The sequence below is a fragment of the Myotis yumanensis genome, unplaced genomic scaffold (genome assembly GCF_028538775.1).
Source record: "Myotis yumanensis isolate MYYU_CA2020_CCGP unplaced genomic scaffold, mMyoYum1.0.hap1 SCAF_10, whole genome shotgun sequence".
In the NCBI taxonomy this organism is placed as follows: Eukaryota; Metazoa; Chordata; class Mammalia; order Chiroptera; family Vespertilionidae; genus Myotis; species Myotis yumanensis.
This window is the reverse complement of record NW_027223761.1, coordinates 26,842,644-26,856,116: the sequence shown is the minus strand read 5'-3', so window position 1 is coordinate 26,856,116 and position 13,473 is coordinate 26,842,644. Positions and strand designations below refer to the sequence as shown.

The 13,473-nt window shown below is 40.2% G+C and overlaps 1 protein-coding gene across 3 annotated transcripts in view; it reads left to right on the top strand.

The window, feature by feature from the left end:
- Window positions 1–9,132: 9,132 nt before the first annotated feature.
- GAS2 (growth arrest specific 2) overlaps window positions 9,133–13,473 on the top strand; it is a 123,404-nt gene continuing 119,063 nt past the window's right edge. For all 3 annotated transcript variants that reach the window (XR_011472894.1, XM_070426637.1, XM_070426635.1), the window contains exon 1: window positions 9,133–9,391. The gene's annotated coding sequence lies outside the window, so the exon portion shown is untranslated. The remainder of the gene's footprint in view (window positions 9,392–13,473) is intronic.

Below are 13,473 nucleotides of genomic sequence, written 5' to 3'. Positions count from 1 at the left end.
ATTTTTATTTCTTTAAATCTTTATTGTTGAAAGTGTTACATATGTCCCCTTTGCCCCCCATTTACTCCCTCAGCCTGCCCCCACCCCAACCCCAGCACCACTCTATTGTCCATGTCCATGAGTTATGCGAATATGCAGTCAAATGCTCTACCACTGAGCTATACCCCCGAGTTATGCGAATATGCATACACTTTCCCTCTGAGATTCTACACTCTATTCCATGCTTCCATGTCTCTGGATCCACTCGGTTCATCAGTTTATTTTGTTAGATTCCACATATAAGTGAGATCATGTGATATTTGTCTTTCTCTGATTGGCTTATTTGGCTTAGCATAATACTCTCCAGGTCCCTCCATGCTGTTTTAAAAGACTCAGTTATTTTTTATTCAACTTCTTACTGGGTTCCACTGACCACACGATAGCTTCCATTGTATATCGAATTGTTACCTCAAACTTAACTTGTCCAAAACTAGAAACACAAGTCTACTCTCAAAGCAAGATATGGTAAAACAAAACAAAACAACTTCTTCCCAAAGTCTTTTCAATTTCAGTAAATGGCAGCATAGTTTCTGTAATTGTTTACATTAAAAAACCATTGGGGCCCACCTTGTTTGTCTCTCATACTGCATATCCATCCATCAGTGATAAAATTTAAATCAAAATTTAAAACAAAAATTATAGTGACATATATCATGGGTGAGGTAGTATTCTAGACTAGAATTTGGTGCTTACACAATTCATCTGCCTCATTATAAAATGAATACTAGTATACTGGGGGAAAATAGTGTGAGTAAAGAAGAAAAAAGTATGAAGAAGAGAATAACCATATAAAAGATATGAGGAATCTAATTACTTACCATAACTTCACTGCAATCCCTCTCATCCAAGTCCCAATCACCCCTCAGCTGGATTATTATAATAGCCACCAATCTGCTCTCCTTGCTCACACCCCTGTCCTCCTGCAGTCCATTCCCTACCCAGAAGTCAGAGTGACAACTTCACACTACAAATCTGATCATGTCACCCCTCTGCTCAAAATCTTAAAGCAAAGTCCCTGCAAAGGCTTACAAGATCTACGGGATATGAAACCCCTCTTCTGGAGCCCCAATCTCTCTGACATTATCTCATACTCCTTCTTTATTTACCTCTGCCATAGGAGCCTCCTTGATTTCCTGTAACATTTGCTTGTGGAATTCCCCTGAGACATTGCACTAGAAATTTCTTTGTCTGAAATGGTCTTTAGGAATCTTTGTAGTGCACTGACTTCCTTTGGATCTCTGCTCAGATGTCACTTTGCTGGTGAGGCCTTCCATGACCATGTATAACATCTGCCACCTCTCAGCACTTTCTAACACTTTTACCCTTATGCTACCTTTCTGTAGGACACACATTATCACCAGATATATTATGCATTAATTTTTATTGGTTTATTTGCATAATTCTTGTCTCACTTCAGTACAATATAAGTTCTATTAAGTTGGGGACTTTGCTTCCCTTGGAAAGAACAGAGCATGCTTCATCTTAGCTGGCAGAATAAATGGTACTTTAGAGGTAAAGATGTGTTTAGGGGAAAGATTCTGATTGACTTTCTATTCAAATATATGTAGCAATATGAGAACAGGAACAGTTACTGGCTACATTTGTTATATAAGACTAGAGGCCTGATGCACAAAATTAATGCAAGAGTAGGCCTTCACAACCACAGTGGCTGCCTGGATCCCTCGCAGCCGTGGTGGCTTCCTCAATCCTGCGGCTGCAGCCCCAGCTTCATCTGGAAGGTCATCTGAAAGAATGTCAGGTCTCATTAGCATATTATGCTTTTATTATTATAGATTAGTTGCACACATACATTTGTGCATTCATAGGTTAAGCAGTTTTTGATCCAGAAATGCTACCCTATTACTGAAGATGAATGTCAGAGCCTCAGTCATTATGCTTTATTTCAAATGGAACACATGCAAACCCTTCCTATTTTTCTCTCTCCTTGTTTTCAAGCTATGCATTTGAATATAAATTCATTTTAGTTTTATCTCAGAGGTAAAAACTGTTGATGTATAGTCTCTTCCCTCTCCTTAAAAAGAAAATAAGAAGAACCCTGGCCAGGTAGCTCAGTTGGTTAGAGTGTTGTCCTGATATTCCAAGGTTGTGGGTTTGATCTTCAGTTAGGGCACATATAATAAATACAATAATCAACCAATGAATACATAAGTAAGTGGAACAACAAATCCATGTTTCTCTCCCTATCTCTCACTCTTCCCCTTTCTCTATCGGTAAGATCAATCAATAAAAATTTATTTAAAAAAGGTAGCAAGAACAAAGCGAGAAAGGAAGGGAGGGAGGGAGGGAAGAATGAAGGAAGAGAAGGATTGAGGGAGGGGAGGAGGGAAAGAAGCAGGGAGGGAGGGAAATGAGCATAGACTTTCAAGTCACTCAGGATCAGACATGAATCTGAATCCCACCTGAGCTGTTTAAGACCATGTTTTCCTGTTAACCTGTGAGCTCCTGGAGAGCCAGGCTTGCAACTTTATCTTCTTGTAACAAGTGCACAGAGGAGATTGGATAATGAATGAATGAATGGACCATGAAGCTATGGATGTCTAATAGTGCATAGAGTGGGATGCCATAAATTGGAGAGGAGACAAAGATTCAGAGAAAGGATGCAGAAAATTCTCTGATCTCCTGTATTTTTAATGATGTCTTTATCCCAGGGGACTGTTGTAACAAGTCAGTAAGATGATTTAGGTGCTCAATTAATAATAAAATACCTAACATCTACTAGTACTTCATACTTGCTATGCATCAGACAGTAAATGAAATATTTTACATATGTTATAGAATGCTCAAGACAGGCCTACAAGAGAGGGGCTATTTGTTAACCACATTTTACAGATGTGGAAATTGATAGTTAGGTTAATTAATTTGCCCATAATTGTTAGCAAGTAAGTGAAGGAGTTAGAACTTGACCCTGATTGTGTCTGTTTCCAAATCTGGACTCTTAATTATTAAGTGAACTGCAGTGACTATTAGTATCCCAATTTAAGATATCTCATTCCTTGACAGCTTTGGTGGGGATAATGGCTGGTGAAATCTTTTGGAAAAAGACTCTGGAGTCTAAGAAGCTACTGTGACAGCAGCTGATGGCATTTCCTTCTGCCTACAGAAGCCCCACTAACTCTGACCCCTTCCCATGCAGTTCTGTCACTGTGGGCTAGGCGTGCTACCTTTCCTAGCCTGGTCCAGTAAAAATAGTAGAAAACTCTTCCACAGAATAATTTTAAGAGTCATTTCTCAAAATGCTTCATGTAAATCAGCAGTTGTCAAAGATCCCATGTTTGTAAAATGTGTGATCATTTCAATGTTGGAAATTTCAGCACATTTTTTCATCCTTCAACAAAGTAACCCTAAATTTGTCATTACCAATGTTCTAAAAATATATGGATAATTGAAACAAGGTCAACCTGCAAGAGTGTCCCAAGAAAGGTGACAGTAAAATCTCATTTAAGTGTAAATTGTTCTATCAACAAGGATGCAAAATCAACAACGGGTGCCATCTTCACAGGGAGATTTCCACTCATTTCTCCTTTGATGGGTGCAGTCCTTCCTTCTTTGTATCTGTCCTATCACACAATGGCATCTGCTTTTTCTCTTCCAGGTATTCAGTGGCATTATGTCTCATTTACTCATTCAATCATTCCACGAGCTGAGGTTTGGCACTGTGCTGAGGACTTGATATGCAAAGATGGAAAACCTAGTCCCTCCTCTCTGGGGATTCACAGTTTTAGTAGAGAGGTGCAGGTGTAAGAAAATAACTGTGACATACATTATAAATGATATATAAAAGAAATAACATATTCTCAGAGCAAAACAGACAGACATAGCAATATTTCTGCCAGAGAGATCGAGAGAACCACAGAGAAGATAACTACTAAGCTAGTCCTGGAAGAATGAATTTGATTTATTCAGAGAGAGAATGTAAAAAAGTGAAATGTCATTCTAGTCAGCATGAGCAAAACGTGGAGGTGTGAGGGTGTACAATGTTTGGGATATTGTGATATTACATCATCTCAAGTCTACTGCCGACAATATATGCGCACATCTGTTTTGTACTTTATAATGAAACCATCTGTTCATTGATACCCTGCCTCAATTTTGATTTATTTTTCTCCTTAGTTTAGTTTCAAAATCAGATTTTTTTCAAACTATAGGTTTGAAATAAATTTAGCAATTCTTCAACAGCATTTCTTTTCAATTGAATGGCATAGAAAAGACTAGAATAAAGCCAAATAGAAACATGTTTTGGTTATGTTGTCTAACTGTGTTTCGATGTGTCTGTAACATAAGGTATTTCATATTTTGAGTCACAATAAAACAAGTTTGAAAGCCACTGAAGTAGTAATATTTTTCTATTGCTTTTCAATGCACTCCCATTATATTGGTTATGATTAAACCTTGAGTCCAAATCAACCTTGGTTTTTAATGAAGTGACTAGTGACACAGACTGACCTCATTTGTAAAAGCCTGGTACACAGGCAAGCATCTGTTTTACTGAATTCTAGTTACATTTTACTAGAAGAAATGATTCTAGCCTGGAAATTAAACCATTATTTATAATGTTATTTTAATATTATTTTCCTATTCTGAGGTCCAAACTACTAAATTAAAAACAATATATAAAAATATAACCAATTAGTAGTAAGCTTCCCAAGAGATTGGATTCTTCTATAATATTCATTCATTCAACAGTTATTTATTGAGTGCTTACTAGATGTCCAATGATATTCTAGATACTAGAGAAAACAGTGGTTCAAAAGAAATACAGGGTTATTGAAATAAAATATTTTATATTAAACATTCATATTAAATTTGAACTTCTTCCAATTAGAATGGCACATGCATTTATAAAAGATTTAGAAACAAGCCACACAAATATTTAACGAAAACCTAACTTCACTTATACAAGGGAAATCACACAACAGTATATATTACAAAGGATATTTAAAACTAGGTGAGATAAATGGCATATTTCATGAAATGCTTTTTATCTACCTTCTGTGTAAAAATTAGAAGGCATATGCTCATATACAACTAACATTTTGCGAAAAATATGAGCCGCACAATAGGGAATGGATACCTATACTAGTGTTATGTTCTACTTTTAAACTTTAAACTTTTCCTTTGAGAGTAAAAATCGAGTTTTTAAGTTGCATATCCAAATGAGAGTAAACCTTGACCTCTCACATGAAATTTCTGTCATTTGATTCATTCTTTGTAGTGTTATATATGAATGGTGATGAGAAGTATTAACATTTACTTTTTACCGCTAATGTTATTTGCAATTACCATACTAGGACTTATAAGTCCTTTTTGTCTGACATTTAAAAAAATATTTATATATATATATATCAATTCAAGGCCTATATTATGGTCCAAGATGGTAGGTAGGAAAAGATAAACATAGTTTTCATTACTGATAAAATATTTCAATAAAAAAGGAAATAAGTGTTTTCATTTATTACATTGCTTCATATATTTCTCTGGCACCATTGCAGGTTTTTATACTGCTTTCCATATCATATTTCTCACTGGCTTCTAACACTTGCTCATTTAATAGCCCTTTTGAAGCTATTTAGGAATATAAGAATGCCTTGGTCACCTTTGGAAATTTATTTTACTTTAACCCAGTGTCTATTTGTGGCGAGCCGGTACGGCCATGGCATACTCAGCCCCAGGGTGCCTTATGTGTCACGCCAGCTCAACCAGGTTCAGTGACCCTGAGAGGGGGTGGTGAAGGATGGAGAAAAGACAGACAAGAGAAAAAGCTGGGTCTGGGTGGGACGCTGTCCTCTCTGATGGAGAGCTAGCGACAGTGCCACGGACTACAAGCCGTGACTTTATTTTATGCCAGATTCCACGAGGTAAAGTAAGGGCTGGCCGGCCCCGCCCCCTGGTCGAACTCCTGGTAGAGGGGACAATTTGCATATTAGCCTTTTATTATATTAAAGATATATATATTTTGAGAGAAAAGGCACAGCTCATATTCGAGACAATGTTGAAGGTGTGGAACGCCCCAAAACACAGAGTAACCTAGAAACTTTCAATATTAAAGTCCTCTTTTAAACTTTAATATTTAGGTGATAAAAAGAAAAGGTAAACTAAATATTTCTTTAAATCTGGCTCGGTTTTTATTTTTTGTGCTGTCAAATGTCAGGAATGTATTTAGACAACTTTCACCCCAATAGGTGAGGCATTTGCTTCCATTACCTTCAAGTCAGATCAGGGAAGATAAGTTGGACCAGGGTTTCCCAAGATGAACACGTTTAGGTTGAGAGAGACCAAAGCAAGACCATTCTTGGACAAAAATATTATCTGACAAATGTATTCGTGACTGATTGGAAGACATAAATAGAAATTTGATTTTGAAAAATACAAAATCAAAATCAAATGGGAATTGTTACAAATTCTGAAGAAAATTAAGTTAAAACATAATTTTGATGCTTCTTTAGAAATCTTCTGTATTACTTCTCTTTTGCCACCAAAAGATATTCAGCACAACCCTCAGATGCTAAGGGAGAAAATGCACATTTCTCCTAGCATTTTCCTTTCTGCTCTTGCTCAAAGGATAGGGATCTGATGGGATGCATAATTCAAAAGTAAAAATTCCTGGAAGGAAGGGGCTTTGGAGGGAGTAATTTGAATAATGATGCTCTCCCAGTGTTTCTGCAAGCCTCCTTATTTTCCCAAACTGGGTTTGACATTGTTCCTGAATTAATACAAACATTGATATACACTTTGACAAGAATAATGAACAATATGACAAGAATATTTATACCTGGAAGGTATAGGACAGTGGTCGGCAAACTCATTAATCAACAAAACCAAATATCAACAGTACAACAATTGAAATTTCTTTTGAGAGCCAAATTTTTTAAACTTAAACTATATAGGTAGGTACATTCAACTTTAAATTCAACTTTACATTCATGGTTTTCGTCTTCCGTTTTTCTTTGCTTCTTCTTTGTAGCCATCTCAAACAGGGCACCTAAAAAATGTTTCATTTTATAATAATAAAGCCACCAACACAAAAGAATTACAATTCTTAAATTGATGACAAAAATACCTGTAGGATTTGCAGCTGGTTGGAAAAATACAGGTAACTTTATGCTTCGAGTAGGTACTTTTTCACCTGCGTGCGATTTGCGGACGCGACTAGCACTAACCACTGCACATGAGACTGCTGACTGACTGGCTCACTCAACTTGTGCATGAATCGCGTGCTGCCTATCCCGCGGCCCGCCTGCGCCTTGTCTCCTGTCGCCCAACTGACTGACACCCCCCACTTCTTTTAACGCCACTTCTTCAAAATAGACTCGCCCGGGCCGAAAACCGACTTCTGCGCATGGGCCACAAAGTTTCAATCTCACTGTACCTGAGTTCCCGCAAGTGGTATTTTGTGGAAGAGCCACACTCAAGGGGCCAAAGAGCTGCATGTGGCTTGTGAGCCGCGGTTTGCCGACCGCTGGTATAGGATATAAGATTTTCAACATCCGAGGTGTTAGATTTTTTTGAACTCTTATTTTATACCCTAAAGATACTAAAATAATGTTTATTGGCTGATGATGTTTGATCATGAAAATTTAGGATGTTTGATTCTTTAACTTAAATTGAATAAGTTTAGAAACTCAAAATACTTTGTTAGGGCTCTTGAAATATCAGATTTGGTTACTTTGGAAACATTTTTATTATTCAGAATCATTTCCTCAAATTCATCTGTAACCTGTTCTGTATGATTTGTTGTTTATGTACACCCAAGCAGTAATATAGGCCTTTACATATGCTGTTTCTCTTTAAAATGAGGTGACTCTGGGAAGCCAAGGAGGAATATGGAACTGACAGCTGCAACACCGCCTTGAACTAAAGTAAAAAGCTTGGGGGGTCAGTCAGTGCCACCAAACTTTTCAATCTGTTTTGTCCCCTTCTTCGTTATTTGTGCTGCTACAAGCAAGTAACCCATGCAGTGTATGTTTCAGAGCCATTAACCACTTCCAGATGAAAGCAGTAATAAATGCAACATGCATTCTTTAATGATATCTAAAATTATCCGGTCACTTCGATATTGTGGATCTATAGGTAGTTTCTATTTGGGGGGTAGGGGTGTGGATGGGGGTGGGAGTACCTTACCACCTACTTAAAAACTGGTATCCTTGAGAGAATCAGAGTACTTGTGCCAGTGCCATCTTATACAGGGGATGGAGATGCACGGATGAACATGAAAACAAAACAACAACCAAGTGTAATACTTTTCACCTACGCTTCATGGTAGGTGGTAACCTGAGGCGAGTAGGACACTCAGCCAGAGGTCACCTATACACTGAGTGGCCAGATTATTATGACCACCCCATCAGTTCAGTGACGTGAATTAGTTATGCAAATAATAATAATAAAACCTTGAGATGTTTGCTTAGGAAGTTTTCCATATTCAGTATTTTTGGAAGTGTCAATGAAGTACTGATGGGGTGGTCATAATAATCTGGCCATTCAGTGTATATTCGCGGGGAAGCAGACACTTGAACATCTGTCCAGTTCACACACAGCCAGGCTCTGCATCTCAGACTACACGCACTAATAAACAACAGTTGGGGAACACTGTCTGTGACATTCCCCATCAAGCCGAGCTGAGGCGGAGAGCAAGAAGGTGGAATTGTATTTCCTTTGGTAAAGCGGCCTCTTCTACACTCCCATCTTTAGAGAGACGTGCAAGAAATCAAATTGTTCAGTTTGGAACGAAGAGAGGCCGAAGTTACTGGAAAGCTCATGCTTCCGAGTCTGCAAAATCCCTGGCCAGGAAAGCACTTTTCCAACACCCCATTTTAATATCGTGCTAAAGCCATCGACGCTGTTAAAACCCCGGAGTTAAATATGATCCCCTCCCCACCCCCAGGCCCTTTCCCTCTTAGGTTAGTGTTTGGGGGTCACGGAGGGGGCTGGAGCTTGGCCCCAACCTCCGAACCGCTGCCAAGGGCTTGTAATACAATCTCTCCCCGTTTGAAGGGTAACTCGGTGTCAATTGCGTTTGCCGTCCACCAGAAAAAGTAAGCATTTGACTTCCGCTCGGTCTGTGCGGACTGATGAGATGTAGGCAATCTGTTTCTGGCAAGGGGGAGAGATCGTTTTCCCAAACGGCACCAAGAGGAGCCATCAGAGAAGTATGAAGAGGGGCAGTGCGGCGGGAGCTGCTGCCTGTGCCGCCCGGCTGCTGGGGTGCGGACCGCTGCTGCCGCAGGACCTGCTCCGGGAGGGGGCCGGGCCCCAGACGCTGCGGGAGCCGAGCCGGGAGCCCGGGCGCCTCTGAGAGCCGCCAGCCGCCAGCCGCCAGCTCCGGACCGACGCGGGGGTGAGCGGGGCGGGCGCAGCCCTCCCAGCAGCCGCAGCGTGCGCGCTCCGCAGCGCGGGGTGGCGGGAGGCCCTGCTTGCGGAGACTGCGGGGGCTCGGGGTGGGGGTGGGGGGCAGGGGGAGGTGTTGAAAAATAACTCCGAGGACCTGGCCGGGAGGGGTGCAGAGCCGCGGACGGCTGGCCGGGCTCTGGCGCTGAGTGGGTGGTCACCGCAGTGGGCGCCTCTCTGATTCACGGGACACAACCATGTGTTCCTCATCCCTATTGTGGGCCAGCCCCAGTGACCGCGCGAAAAGCCCGCTGGGCCGGCTCAGCCAACCAGGGACAGAAGTGAGGGCTTCTAATTAGCACATGGATGATGAATGCACGCGGACGCAGCCCTGCACCAGGGTCGCCGTGATGCGGGCTGTTGTTGGGGAGGGGGAGCGGAGTGGGGATTGATCCTGAATGTTTTGCTTGAGTCAGAAGGCCACGATGGGAAGAAGGAGGGTGACACGTGTGATTTGGGGTGAACCTCCGTTTCCCTTGATGAGTTTGACAGAGTTGAGCTGTTCAAAGTGGACAAACAATGGCTAGCCTGTGACTCAAAGCCCCTTTGGGAATAATTCGCGCAGCATTGTTCTCTCTGAGTCCACAGTGCAGGGTTTTGGAATCTGGAATTGTCTGGGGAGCGGAGGAGACAACTCTGTTTTGAAGGCATTAATTATTTTTGGCAAAATTACATTGTATCAGCCCAGTGAGGTAAATTGCCAATAACCTAGCCCAGCCATCCGCAGTTTCTACTGTTTGAAAGGAGAGGGAGCAAATGCTGGGCTTAATTAACCATTGTTTACCACACTCCAGCACAGTTGGGGGTGGGGTGGGTTGCTCCATACTTTCCTCCAGGTAACCTTTTTGGAAATCAAAACCTGTACCCTCCCCACCTTCTTCCTCTTCCTCCTCTCCCCTCCTTCACCTTCCTCCTCATATATAGAGATTTGCAAAACTTTTCTGTCCCTCTTGCAAACTCCGCCCTCTCCGCAAGAACCGTCTCCAACAAAGCCAGATCAGTTGTGTATGGGAGTCTTATGCAGAGGAAATAAGATCTGCTTGCGCACAGGAACACCCATTTGGCCTCCCAGTGTTAAAATAAAGGCCCAGGCAGGTCGGATGTGCCAGCCGGGCAGGGGAAGTCCACCTTTCCTCTCCACCTGTCCCCTGAGATTCACAGAGGCAAGGCTGAGAACAAGCCCTTGTGCTCATTGCTTCTTTCCCCCCAACCTCTGCCTGTGTGGACACTGATTAACTACAGCTGGGATCTAGTGTGCCCAGCCTGTCTTTGAAATCCATCAATGAGTTCCTTCTCGAGGAATGCTCCCCCCTAACTGTGGAGGGGGGAGGTGGTGGCCGTGGTGGTCCTCTCCAACATGGGCATCCTGGTTCTGACTGCCTAAGAGAAGGTAAGGGACAGATGCTGAGGCGTGGGACCTTGTAGCCTTCACACATGGCTCTCTGAGTGGGCTCTGAATCTGAAAGGTAGCTTGGATTTCAGCCTGTATGCTACTGCACTTCGAGCTTCTTTCTTTACTTTGCGGCTGAACACCATACTTTTGTGAGGTGGACTATGCTTTATTGGGAAACAAATTCACTTGGCAAAACTTATTTCACCTGGTGCAAAAGGTCAGGTGGTTGCCACTGAGTTTCCTAGTCTCTTGCTAAGGAATCTTAGTTAAAACTTAAACTTGCAGGGGTGAAATGTCAGGTCTTTCTTATATTAATCCTAAGGATGGGAGGCAAGATTTTAGAATTCTGTTTCAAGGCTGCGAGTCTGCATTCATAGACTTCTGGAGCCTTTGGAAGGCCAAAGTTACCTCGGTTGAAACCAGATAAGGAGGCTCTAGCAATTCGTGTGCAGAGGGAATTTGTTGAGATTGCAGCTGATGGTAAGGCTATTTTGGTATCTTTGTGGTTTAGATATGGAGGCACAAATAGGATCCCACTGTTTCTTTGCATTTCTCCTGAGCAACTACCAAGGTTTTCTACTCAATGTTTTCTGATTAGAGGAAATACCTGGGGTGAAGGTAAAACATATCTCTTGTCAAAGTGAGTGAGATGCATGTAATTTTTGTCTTAAACATTTTCAGGATCAATTTAATAGAGCTTTTGCTAATGCTCTCCCCTTACATGAGAGAGAGAGAGAGTAGAAAACTGGTAGCTCTCAATAACATTATAGTTAAGAAAAACAGAAATCTTTGCATTACAAACAGCATATAAAAAACAAAATCTCATGAAGTGAGGTTTGCCTAATCAACTTGGATGAAATTTTGCTGGAAGTCTTTAAATATTCTAATTGACTTATGAATTTCAGGTGGTTTTCTACTCAAATTATGTTCCAAGTTAATCTGGTAGGGTTCCAGAAACTTGTACTAAATTGTTTGGAAAAGTGGTCTAGTAGAATTAAAAAAGAAAAAAGGAAAAGAAAAAAAAAATCACTAATGCCATAGAAATCAGTTCCCACTCAGTCTTAATATTTTGGTCATGATTTAAGAATTATTATCACAGGCATATCATTAGTTGATTCAAGACAGATCACCATGGGTGATTTGAAAGATTCTCGGAAGAAAGTTAGATACGAAAGATTCTCTGAAGAGAGTTAGCATTACTTGAGATTGGGCACCAGAAGGATAGGATACTTGTAATGACTCTGTGGCTACATAGCCTTGTTACGTTGGGAAAAATATTTTAGGACTACAAGCATTTATTAAGAATCAGGAATTTGACAAAATGTAAATCTTCTAATGTCCATTTAAAATTTAAAGATGTTATGGCATAATTAGGAAAACTACTGAGTGTTGTTTTGACTTTATGCTTGGTGCTTCTTTAATCTGTGGACACGTTGTTCCCCTTAGCCAGAAGTGGAGGTCCACTTATTTACAAGATCTAGAACAACTTTCTTGATTAAATTTTGAGCTTTCATTTTCTGATTAGACCCTTAGGTTAAGCTTTGGCTTTCATGACATTGGTCGAGAATATGTAGCATTGTAGAGAGATTATTGGTGAGCTAAAATGAATCACATAGGAATGAAGAACTCAGAATGGTGAAAGAGCCATCCTTGGTTGTCAATTCTTTGAGTCTAGCTTGAAAGATACCATTTTCTCCTTCCAGATTTTGGGAGGGTGTTTGGCCTGGGGTATTGTTTGTTTGTTTTAAACTTTAAAAGGTAGTGTTACTGGCCTATGAATGTTGTTTCTTTATGGTTTCACACCCCAAACACACAAAATGGACTAGATAGAGGTGAGGTCAGTGCTGCAGATGAGAACAAGGTGGCCTTTAGGGTGGAGACCCTTCACTGTGAATTCATTAGCATTCTTTGTTTTAAGTGGCCACAGTTAAGGAGTATGTGCAGGGTAGGGAAGGTGTGTAGTGACATCCTCTCACACTTATTTTGGGAAGTCTAGCATTCTCCTATCTCAATAACTTATCTTTAACTGATGTCAAAAATGAAGTATAATTTGTTAACAAAATTTGTTTTTAAAAATACATGTAAACTACTCATTTTAGAGCTCAACATTTCATTCATTTTTAAATTTTCCAATATTTATGATTTTATTTCATCAGTACTTTGTTTTCATTTCTCTTCATTACCCTTTGTCTTCTCTTAGTGATTCAAAGGTCTACAAAACATTCCTACTTTGTTACAGAATTGCTTTTCTTTTTAAAATAAGCCAATGGGAGTTCCATGCTGGCATACTAGATTTAGCTAGTACTAATTGAATATGAAATATATGCCAACACTGACATAAATATTTAATCATAAAGATTATATTTGAGATGTTAGCCTCCATTGTACATACTGAAGAACTCAGGTACAAAAACAAAAAGTCTCAAAACTAGAATAGAATAGGTATTAAGTGGATAGTTAATAGAGTTAGTATTTGACCCCAGGACTTCTGATTCCAATTCTGAAATTCCAATTATTATTCATTAATTAGGCTTTTTAGTGGAATCTCATAGCAGACAATAATCATATAATGTTTATCTTATTCTTATTTTTTTCTTTCCAATCTGTTGCAATGCATTTTTTTATTACATGTCAACAAG